Source organism: Tamandua tetradactyla, chromosome 5 (genome assembly GCF_023851605.1).
Source record: "Tamandua tetradactyla isolate mTamTet1 chromosome 5, mTamTet1.pri, whole genome shotgun sequence".
Classification (NCBI taxonomy): Eukaryota; Metazoa; Chordata; class Mammalia; order Pilosa; family Myrmecophagidae; genus Tamandua; species Tamandua tetradactyla.
Window position 1 is genome coordinate 24,055,805 of NC_135331.1, and position 11,908 is coordinate 24,067,712.

Consider the following 11,908-nt stretch of genomic DNA (forward strand, 5'->3'; position numbering starts at 1 on the left):
AACACCACTATAATGGATAGCCATATACTTATCTCTTTGGGCACATATGTGAGAATTTCACTAAGATAGCTATTTTTAATAGAAGTTGCTAAACTTTAGGTTGTGCATATGTTCACTTTACTAAATCCTACCTGCCAGAGTGCTTGGGCAAAAGGACAGTGACCCTTAATCTGCAACAGTGATTGAGTAAAGTTAAATTATCCTAAGATAAAAGACCACAACTTGGAAAGAACTGCATGTGTGTTTTTTATAGATTTATTTTTATATTTCTATTAAAAGAATAACAACAATTGGGTTTAAACCAATTGTACTCAAATTTTACTTGAGGTATATGTCTGAATTCATCTCCATTCTAACAAATGATTAGTAAAGTATATGGGGCTGAATTCTATTCCTTTCAAATTTGGTAGCATATCTCTATCTAACAAAAACATTTATGTAATTGGATCTACTATAAAGTTTGAGGATGGCACTCATTTAAAAGGAACAATATAGTTATGTGCTATCTTATTATTGCAAAAATTTCCTATTGCTTTCCTCAGAGCCCCCATGACTTCTTTTTCCCTCAGACTGTAGATGATAGAGTTGAGCATGGGGGTCAACATGGGCCAAACACATCCTCAGGTTTCTTGCTCTGGTGTGTGGAAAGAGCATGGCATCAGGTAGATGAAGATGGCCTGACCAAAGCAGAGACTCACCACAGACAGGTGGGAGGAGCAGGTGACTAAGGCTTTGATACTCCCCTTACAGGAGTTCAACCTGAGGACAGTCAGGAAGATGAAAGTGTAGGAGGGAAAGATAAGAATAATGGAAACCAGGAGAAACAAAATAGTTGCCACAAATTTCACCAACTCATAAGTGGATGCGTTCACACAAGACAGTCTCATGATGGCAGGTATCTCACAAAAGGAATAGTTCATCTGCCTAGAGCCACAGACAGGGAATTGCATGGTGCAGATGGTATGGACAAGAGCAGCAAGGGTGTCCTCAGTCCAGGCTGTGGTGGCCATATGTCAGACCTCTGCTAGGGCTCCTGAGGACCGTGCACCTCAGGGGGTCACAGACAGCCACATGGCAGTCATAGGGCCATGGAAGTTAGCAGGACTCATGCAGCAATTCCAAGTGTAAGAAAAGAAAACAGCTGAGCTGCACATGCCAAAGAATTTTTTTTCCCTCTGTGAAGTAGTTGGTTGCCACCCTGGGGACTGGGCTGGAGATGTAAGCCAGGTCAATGAGGGAGAGCTGATGGAGAAGGTACTTCAGGGTGTAGAGGTGAGAATTCAACCATATGAGGAGTGTCAGGACAGAGTTTCCAGTAAAGGTGATGGTGTAGATGAGAAGGAGGATGAGGATGAGGAAGTGGGGATGCCTGAACTCAGGGAAAAGCCCCAGGATGATGAAGTCAGGGGAGGTTTCATTCTTGGGTCCATGTTTTCATTCAATTTTATATTTGAACTGAAATTCAACAGAAGCCAAGTAACATTACAGAAGGTAATTGTATCTCTTGCTTAATATCCTCACACCTTGAACTTGTATTACCAGAAATTTAAAATATAAATACTTTCAAAATAGGAAATTGAAAGATATCCAGTTGCCCTGATTTGGCCACAGTATATTAGATTCTTAAAGATGACAATACCTGATCTTGTCCTGCCACCTGGGATTTTGTACACTCATACTGTTTGTTTTTCCTTCTGGCTAATATCAAACTTAATATTGCATGTACCAGCTCTATGGAAAAAACAAAACTATCCTCCCTTGAAAAGGGATCTTTTAAGAATCTCCTCTGGCACTCCCCAGTAGACTCCAGAGGCTTTTGAAATCAAATAAAAGAGGGAGGCTGTTTTTTTCTGAAATCCATAATTCACATATTCTTCTTCTTTTATCTCTTGGTTAATTATTTGAACAGTTCATTAACACGTTGACATATCACATCTCTTTTTTACTCAAGTCTGGACGATCCTTTTTGCCCTACAGACTAATAACAAGACTTGATTCAATGATTTTAATATTCTGCACACTCACCTCAAAAATATGGATGCGTGTTTGTCAAAAAATATATATCCTCTTCTCTCTCTCAATTATGAGATGACTCCTGTCTCCAGAAATGCTCATTCCTCAAACACACATAAGTGATTGGTTTTATATAAGCTGAAATCTCTTCTTTACTGGTTGGGAATAAACTCTTTTTTGCTTATGTTAATAATAAATAAATACTTTTATCATCTATATAGAATACTTAATGTTATTCCAAAGCTTCCTTCATTATGCATTCCTTTACCAGGGGAAATAGCAACTACAAGAACATAAATTCCAACCACTGATGAAGAGGCATGAGAGTTCTTACTGTGATTGATATCATTAGTGTGGCCTGTAGGTTTTAAATTTCCAGATATAAACCTGTGATTCTTTGGGTGACCTCTTCTGCTTTTTGAAAGCCCCCTGATTGTGATGCTTCTCAATCTCCTTCCTTGTTGATGTTTATACTTCTCTTTAAAATTAATTTTATTTTCTGCTTGGGAGAAATTCTAATATATAACATATTTTGCTACTTTCTTCTAATAGAAAGCATAATTGCTTTTTAAAATTCCATAGGCCAGCATTATCCATCAGATACGTGCAAACTTGGGTGCTCAAAAATCAATAGAAGCACCCTAGTGAGATTTTTGTGTAAATGATAAAATGCAGCACTTATTTGAAAAGTAAGGGTGGATTGCTTACACACATGACTCTCAGGACTCCTCTAAATACTCTTAAACACTTTTTTTTCTCAAAAATGTTGGCCTTGGACAGTAGAATAGTCTTGTTATGCAGGACACAATATGTGGGTGATGGCAGTAACCTCAATAAATGCACTTCTGGAGCGCATGATAGCATGTCTCCCATGGAGGTATCATGGAACAGATTTAGCAATTCTTTCATTTAATATTTATTCTAAGCACCTAGAATTAATAATGTTTCATCTTTCTTTTCCACATGTAAGTAGAATTCATTCTATAGCATTCTTACTGTGAGAAGCATGCTTCTTACTCGTGTTTCACAAGCTTGCTACAATATGGTTTCTGCTTTACCCTGTGGTTTGAGACTTGACAAATGAACAAAATTGTGTTTCATCATGTAAATTGCTATTTATAGTAATACAATTTCACTACAGTATTAGGACTTGTCACCCACTCCAAGTTACTGTCCTCTGCTGAACCTGAGCCACTGTAGCCATGCTTTATTGTATTCAATGGCCATTTGGAATAAATTTAGTAATTCTTGTTGTAAAATATCTAATCTATGACATCTTAGAGTCCCTGAAATGGTATGTGCAGATGGTGTACCAACTTCTGGACCAGACAAACTGTCTTTTTAACTTTTACTGAGGTATTTTCTTGGAACTGGTAATGTGTGTTTCATGGAAGTTTGTCCCAAGACCTTAATTAACCATAGACTGAGAATCAAGCAGTGCTCATGGAAATATTTATGAAAAATAAATTCTTTCCAGTATTTGATACTGTTTGTTTGCAAATTTAAAATAAATAGTTCTATTTTGATTAGGTCTCTAAGGAAATGACAAGGTTACTTAAGTTTTATTTCACAAATGATTTTTTAGAGTTGTTAATGGGAATATGTGCCTCAATTACTCTTTCCTCAGCTCACTCATAAGATGGAGTCTCAATGCTGGGAGAGGGCATTCAAGAAGAATAGAGTACACCACCCCCACCCAGAAATTTGTATATAAGTAATGAGTCCACTCTAAGAGAAGCAAATCACTGCCCTCACCCCCAGCTCTGGAGCAGAGTTGCAGACATTTTTCCCAGAGTGAGAAGAAAACACAAGAACATACATACTGATGCTCTGCCAAAGGGAAGTTACTTTATTTGGAATAGATTTTTGGGAAGTTCAAGTCTAATATCTCTCTTTAAAACACTGGAGATTTTGGTATTAAATATTTAAGAGAAGTCTGTTGTTCCATTAGAGCAACAGCTAAACCATAGGACATCATGTATAGTAGAGTGAAAGAGAAAGCTAAGTAATGCCCTCCTGGCAACACGACAAACTTTAGACTGGTATCAAAAAATCACCTGTGAGTTTGACCCAAATTTAACTGGATCAGACTATAGAACAGTTACATGCCATGCCATTGTCAAAAACCATGAAGCAAATGGCTACCAATTAGCACAACCTAAAAGCTGGGAGAGATAACAACAGAGGAAGAAGGCTTAACAAAGATGTCAAAGAAAGTCCTGCTAAAACTATTGTCATTGTAGGGTGATACTCTCCAACACTATTAGTTTTCTTTTTTTATTAATAGTGACCATTCTAGTACATGTGAAATGATATCTCATTGCGGTGTTGGTTTGCATTACCCTAGAGCTAGTGGTGTTGAATATCGTTTCATATGCTCTTTAGCCACTTGAACTTTCTCTTTGAAGAAATATTTATTCAAGTCGTTTGTCCATTTTTCATTTAAGTTGCTTGTCTTTCTGTTGTTCAGTCATAGGATTTCTTATATGCTGTGGTTATTAAACCCTTTCTAGGATAAATGTTTTCTAAATATTTCTGACATTGAATATGTTGTCTTTTCATTTCCATGACAATGGTCTTTGCTGCACAGAAGGTTCTGATTTGAGAAGGTCCAGTTTATCTATTTTTCCTTTTGTTGCTTGTGCTTTGGGTGTGGTCTATGAAACTGCTAGAAAGAATGCTGTACCTGAAGGAGAACAAATGCTTATCCAATTGTGGAGGAGGAAATAATTTATTCACGATTTTGCAAGAACAGGCACCTAGCCAAACACAAAATGGTGGCTGGCATACCAAACAATAGAACCCCAAGATGGTTATACCTGTGCCTGACCCACTGACCCTCCCCTGCTTTTCCACTGATCGGATACTCTGGAAGTTACAGACCATTTGGGAAATATAACTAATTTGAACTTCCTACTGTTTTAGATTTTTAATGATCGTGGTCATTAAGGATCCGGTGCCAGTTCTAAGCTTGCATCAGAGGCCCTCCCTTTTCCTTGCCTGCATCACCTTTGTGAGAGATGAACTTAGTTTGATTTTTACAAATCCCCTGTTTCTCTTTAAATCTTTAATTTTCACATTTTACTTTCTTTTTTAAAACTGATAAGAACTTTTTTACACTCTTCATCATAGGGATTTTCCTTTTTAAGGAAGTTCTTGATGAGTATCTAAATTAACCTTTGGGTACCTGGGATAATGCTGTACCTAAGTATTGTGAGTATCTTAGCTGTGATGGTTGGAAAAGCTAGCATGGATGGTGCCATGCCTTTCCATTCCCCAAACTGGTTTTCTAACCATTTCATGTGAGAGTTTTTGATGCCTGAATTTTTCACTAATTCTTTAGATAAGTTCCTCAGACCTTGTAAAGCTTTAGTGATAGTTTCCTCTGGAGCTGTATTATTGGGGATAAAGGTACAACTGCCACTGACCACAATACAAGTGCCTCCCTTTTCAGCTAACATTATGTTTAGGGTCATCTAATTCTCCCAGGTTATTCAGCTAGTAGCATCCAACTGTTCTGCTATTCCTTCAACCACATTCTTGATGTAATTGATAAATCTTTGCTGATTAATCCAATCCACATTTATGTTGATAGTGATTTACCAGAATAAAGATGACTTAAATCTTGCAGGTACTTGGTTTTTGATAGAAAAGGCCTAGATTGCTTTGAAGAGACTGTTTGTAAAAATATGAACATTAAAGGTACATCCAATGAGGCCTTGGACTGAAATCATGAATGTATAATTGCATACTGGAAGAAAAGTGACCCTTATTTTAAAGTGGTAGAGAATTTGCAAAATTGATTCTTGATATCTCTTGGAGGTGGAATTTGAAAATGATGAACTCGGATATTTAGCTGAAGAGACTTCTAAATTAAATGTTGAAAGCATCGCCTGGCTTCTCCTTGTAGCTCATAGTAAAATGTGTGAGGAAAGGGATAAGCTGCAACCTGAACTCTTGGGTACAAAGAAACCAGAAGCTGATGGCCTGGAAAATTCTGAGATTCTAGAAAGTGGGTCACCAGAGAATAAAGCCCTACATGAGAACTTGACTGAACATGGAACCAGCCATTTCAATGTGAATGAGGATTGGACACGCAGTTATCCAGGAAGGATTTGTGGAAAGTTCCATCGTCTGTCAATTGGGATCCCTGTGTGGTACATGTGAAACCAAAAAGTTTTTTTGCAAGATCCGTATGAATTGAACCACTGCCATCCAGGAATGAAAGGGAAGAACATGGACAAACCGAAGGAACGATGACTTCAAATGCAGAACCGTGGAAGCTGAGGTCTGAAACAAAGACGCCTTGGGCCTGGAGAGTGGGCCCATCCATTTACGTGGAAAGGGTGAGTTTCCTTGAGCTCTCAGAGAGCACGCCTTGCATATTTAGGAAGAATGCTTATGCCCCAAGTTCCAGATATGGTGTAGCATATTTCCTGGGGATTGAGGAGAGTCTGGCTGCCACCCCACTGTTCTAAGGGAATTCAGCCTGTGCTCCAGAGATGGCAGAGAGTCTGGTCTCCACTCTGATACCTAAGGAGGGTGGGGCCTAGAGTTCAGCTGCTGCCCTGATGCTTGAAGAGGGTGTAGACAAGACAGTAAATTTTGGTGGAAGGAGTAATCTAGGAAGTATGGTGAGGCACAGGCTAGCAATTACCAGGACTCTATAGCAAAAAAAAATCATATGATCCCCAATTGGGAGGAGGTATAATATACCTGGAAGAGCACAGAGTAAGATGGAAAAAGTCAAAGACAACTTGAGGAGGTAGGCTAGGGCAGACTTTAGAAGGGTTTATCTGGACAGTAATAATTTCAATTACATAGCATTGTTTAGAGGATTAAATGAGAAATTTGCTATAAATATTATATTATTATTAATAAAAATATAAAAATCAACCTAATAAGATTTTAGTGAGGAATGTACCTATTAAAGTAAATCAGAAACATACTAAGCCAGAGTAACCAATTATAAAATACAGCAAAGTTAAATCCCTTCCATAAAGCAAACTTCACAACAAACATAAAAATAAAAATCCACAAAATGTGTGATATCTGAAATGAGGCATTATCACTCTAAAAATGGACATAAAGGATGAAAATACAAGCATTGTAAACATGTAGATTTTACTCAAAATTATTGACAAATTTAAGGAACTCTCAATGTGAGCTAGTAGTTTGATTATTTTCATACTGCTTCTGGTGTTTCTGACAATTCTAAGAAAAATGTAATTCTCTGAAGAAAAATTAAAATGTCTCTATCGTCATGAAAAGAAAAAGCCAAGGTACAGGGCAGCCTCCTGTGTCCAAGTCTACTTAAATGCATCTAAGTATTAGAACTTAAATAAACATGAAATTTCAGCTATGATGGAGTCTGTATCTAACACTGTGTAACATTTTCTCTCTTTTCATATGTGTGTTTATTCCATTTCCATTATGTATAACATAAACAGGTTTCAGACCACGTGTGGCATCTTATTTCTGGTATGCTTCCTTGGTTCACTTTCTTGGTTTTACTTGTATTTCTATTTATAACTAATTATGTTATTATGTGTTGTTATGTGTTTGAAAGCTCATCACTTTTGTCTTTTGGTTACTTTTATAGTTCTAGTAATATATTTAAATGTCTATTTAGTCCATTTTTATACATTTCTGTACTATTCCATCCAAAAAAGAAAATTAATGCATTACATTTTATCACCTTGCTTGTGTTGCATGGAGTTTGTTTTTGTTTTATTATTCATCTTAGAACTTTGGAAAGGAAATCTTAAAACATAATAACTTTAATGGTATATGTATACTTTTATCTCTAGTAAAAGATTAGTCAGTTTTAAATTGTGAATGAATTGCTTCCTAAAAAAGGTACTGGATTTGTGGAGATACAGAAGAAAAGAAAGCTTTTATATATTGGTGGGAGGAGTAGTCATTTTTTAAAATTCCCAGATCTCTCTCCAACCTCTGCAATCTCCTTTGCTATACAGTATTACTATTTCCACATCGGGATGATTTGTGACATTTATATTCTATCTTAATGATATTTACATTTATTTAGTCATATTTAGAAATAGTTCCTCATGTGTTATTAGTAAATGAACGTAAGTCCCGCCGTGAACCTTTCTAACATAGTTTTTAAATTCAATTTGGAGCACTGAAGTTTGTCTTCAGTTTTGTTATGAAATACAGAGTTACCTTTCCCAAAGCATCACACATTTGAATTTCCTTTTCCTCTTCATTAAAACTTGCAGAATAAAAAAACTTTTTAAAATATATTACACTAAAACATTGGTAAATACTGCTCTATTTTTTCTATCATTTAACATTCTTAAAGAAAATACAGAGATCAGAATGATATTTACCTCCATGTAAATGGCTATGCTTTTGCCCAGATTTCTAGGGTTTTCTCAATTTATGCTTGCTGTCCTATATTTATCCAGGATATGTGTTACATCATATTTTGCATATGCAAATATATTTGCATATATTTTTCATTTGATTTATTTTATTATTGTAGCTATATTTTTCACTATGATAATTACAATTCATAATTTTGTCTGCCACCATTTGGTGGCTTATAAATCTATCATATACTTTTTACTTTCTAACTTTTCTTGCTTTATTTTCCTCAGAATATTTTAAGCCTCTTTTTCAATTCCTAACAATTTTTGGCTGTTAATAATTTTACTTTTTTTCATAACTTTATTATTTTTTTTATTTCATTATGTTTTTTTATTTTCTGAGGAAAATAAAAAGTCAATGGCTCAATATTAATCTGTTTTTGTCTTATATTACTATTTTGCCAATTCATATATACAATTTGGATTTTATTTCATAGAAATGTATTTTATTACATTTATATTTCAAGAAAAATAATTTTCATCATGTTTTTAATATATACTGTGGTATAACATTTCTGTTGTGCTGTGTTATTCTTGTGTCATTCTTCCTTTTTACTTTTCATGTATGATTTTAGCTAAAGTATTTTACGTTTTAAGGAAATGTGTTCTATTTCTATCAATCAATGACTTTCAATTTAAAAAACTGGTTTTCAATTGTATTGAAAGCCCTTTAGACCTTTTATATACACTGCACAGGTTTTCATAGTACAACAATTATTGTTTTACAGTCCTTTAGTTATTTATTATTGTATGCTTGAGGGGAAAAAAACATGGTTGTTTTTAATCTTCTATTTCACTGTTAAAGGACAAAAATCTCATTTTAAAATCTGTTTTCTCCTTTGTAAACATTTTTGATATCTTTAATGCCCTCTATTTGTAGTTATATATTATATGCAATTTATTGCAGACTGAAAAAGAATGTTTTTGTCTTATTTCTTTCAAATTTTCTTTTATCACTATCTTATCTCCTAGATTAGCATAGGGATGGGAATGCACCAGATGCTCAATGAGCATTTGTGGAATGAATAAATAAAGTTATTTTATCATATTAAATCAATTGCTTAATTGTGTTAATTTGTAAACTAGAAGTGTCAACTGAAAAAAAGTGATAGCTCATTCATTTACTAAAATAAGAGAAGTATTTTTTCAGTGCCTATAGTTTCACAAAAATTTGGGCCAGCAGGTAAATATTAGCAAGTTTATAATTCCCCAGAGGTTTCCTGAGAAATCCATTTCTCCTGTGCTCCTCATTCTCTTTTCCTAAATGGAAATAAAATAGTGGTCGCACCCTTCTGACCCACCACGGGATGTCTATACTATACCATGTCTTTAATTGGGAAGTCAGGCTGTGTGGAGAAGCTTGAGGTGAGACCTCAAATCCAGGTGAAACCCATGGAGGCAGGGTTAGATTCTGCTCAACTCGGTCACTGAGCTGATTCCCATCTCAGGTAAACTGCTTATAATTCTTAAATGGAAAGTTTAAAAATTGAAGATGGAAAGTTTCAGAATTTCATAAATTCAGAAGCCATACAACTTCCCTGAACTTGGAAGGCATTTGTGCCATGTTCTGTAGAACTTCACAGAGCAGGGTGCATTTTTAGATGCCTAGTCTCAAGTTTCTTTGCTGTAAATTAATTGCAGAAGTTGTATGTTAAAACACACACCCATACCCTCAAATAACTGACATTTAAAAAATGTTTTTATTGTAAAATATGACATATATACAAAGCAAAGAAAGAAAGAAAACTGTCATTTTAAAAGCATACTTGAACAAGTATTTACAGAACAGATCCCAGAGTTTGTCATGTGCCACCTTTCCAACAACTCAGGTTTTTTTCTTCTAGATGCTCTGACACTGAAGGCTAAAAGGCCCATTCATATAGTGATTCAGCGGTCATATTTGCTTGTAAAATCCTATTCACTCTGTTATATATGACTCTAGAACATCTAGGGCTCAAACTGAAACTCTATAAAGGTTTTACTGCACTAAGTTTGCTTTCCTGGAATCTGTAATTCCTGGAAGGCTTCTAGGTCAGTAAATCCTGAAACCCAGAGGGCCCACCCTCTCCAAGATTATTGATTTATTACCTCCCCCTGTCCTTTAGTGTGGACACCCCTCCTCAGCATGAAAAAGTCAGAACAGGCATTCCTTAAAGATCCCTAAATATTGAGGAAGGGGTCAGAGGAGGAGAAGGAGGAGAAAGTACAACAGACGTGATAACTGACTGTTATAATTGTTTGGCTACAAAACTTTTACTGTGCTATTATAAATAGCATAAGAAACTATTTCATTTCTCATATCCCAGCAGTGAATTTTAAACCCACTCATACTGAAAGACATAAAGGTGTATTTAGCAAACCATATGTTTAAAAATGACCCTAGAGGGGAGAGGTGGGGGGTATTGTATGAAGAAAAAAAAATGACCCTAAGTTTGATTATTCCATACATGTGGCATATTATATCCCCTAGTCAGAAACAACCTATGAAGAGCTAACAACTACATATTAATCTATTAAATACTATTTTAAGAAAACACTGGAAGTTTCTAGCACCATAATTCAGAACAAATATAATTAAGAAGAAGAGAGAGATTGGGTTAATTTGGCCATAGCCATGGGAATGGAAGGCATGGTTCCAGACAGGATTCTAGCAGAATGCTAACTCTTGGAAAGTACTAGCAGCAAAACTGCACTGTAGGTCATTGAACCGAAAAAGTATTACTCAGAAAAATGCTTTCAAAATTTAGTAACAAGCTAGGAATAAATTTTATATCCTATTATACACTAAAAATATTTGAATTAAGTGTTTTGATTAAGAAACTATATCAAAAAGAAAAACTAGACAAAAGTATGAGTACAGATGTACCTAAGCTATGAATTAAGGCAATGAGAAAATACTATGGAAAATTAATTAGAGTTTGAATAAAGGAAAAAATACTCCCTAAAGAGAAGAAAAAGACATAAACCATATTGAATTTTTTTTTAATGGGGGATTTATGTCAGCCACATAAAAATCAAAGGCTTAAATTCTTTAATATATAACAAGCTCTTGCAAATTAATCATAAGATAAACATATCAATTTAAAAAAGAAACTTGGCACAAGGAAACATATCAGTGAAGAATTTGAAGAAGACCAGTAAATATAAAAGAATATATTAATGATCAAAGTACCAGTCAAGGCCAAAATGGGGTCCCCCTTTTTGATTTACTGAATTGCAGAGAAGAGAAATGAATGCTTATCAGTGGTGTTACAGTAAAGTAGAAAAGACGCTCCCAAATACTGCCATCTGTGGTATATGGCTATGGCAGATCTTCGATGGATAATTGGCTGAACAACTAATCAAAAAGGTACACTTTTTAAAATGTAAAACATACTCACAGATATGTGAGTTTTTCACGTAGCTATTCATTTCAGTATTGATTTAAATTAGCAAAAAAGTAGAACCCTACTGTCAGGTTTTAAACGGTAGCCAACTGAGAAATCAGAAAAACTGAGTCCGAG

The 11,908-nt window shown here is 35.2% G+C and overlaps 1 pseudogene; it reads right to left on the bottom strand.

Moving 5' to 3' along the window:
• Positions 1-473: 473 nt before the first annotated feature.
• Positions 474-6,346, bottom strand: LOC143682984 (olfactory receptor 2T29-like; annotated as a pseudogene).
• Between the last annotated feature and the right edge of the window lie 5,562 nt (positions 6,347-11,908).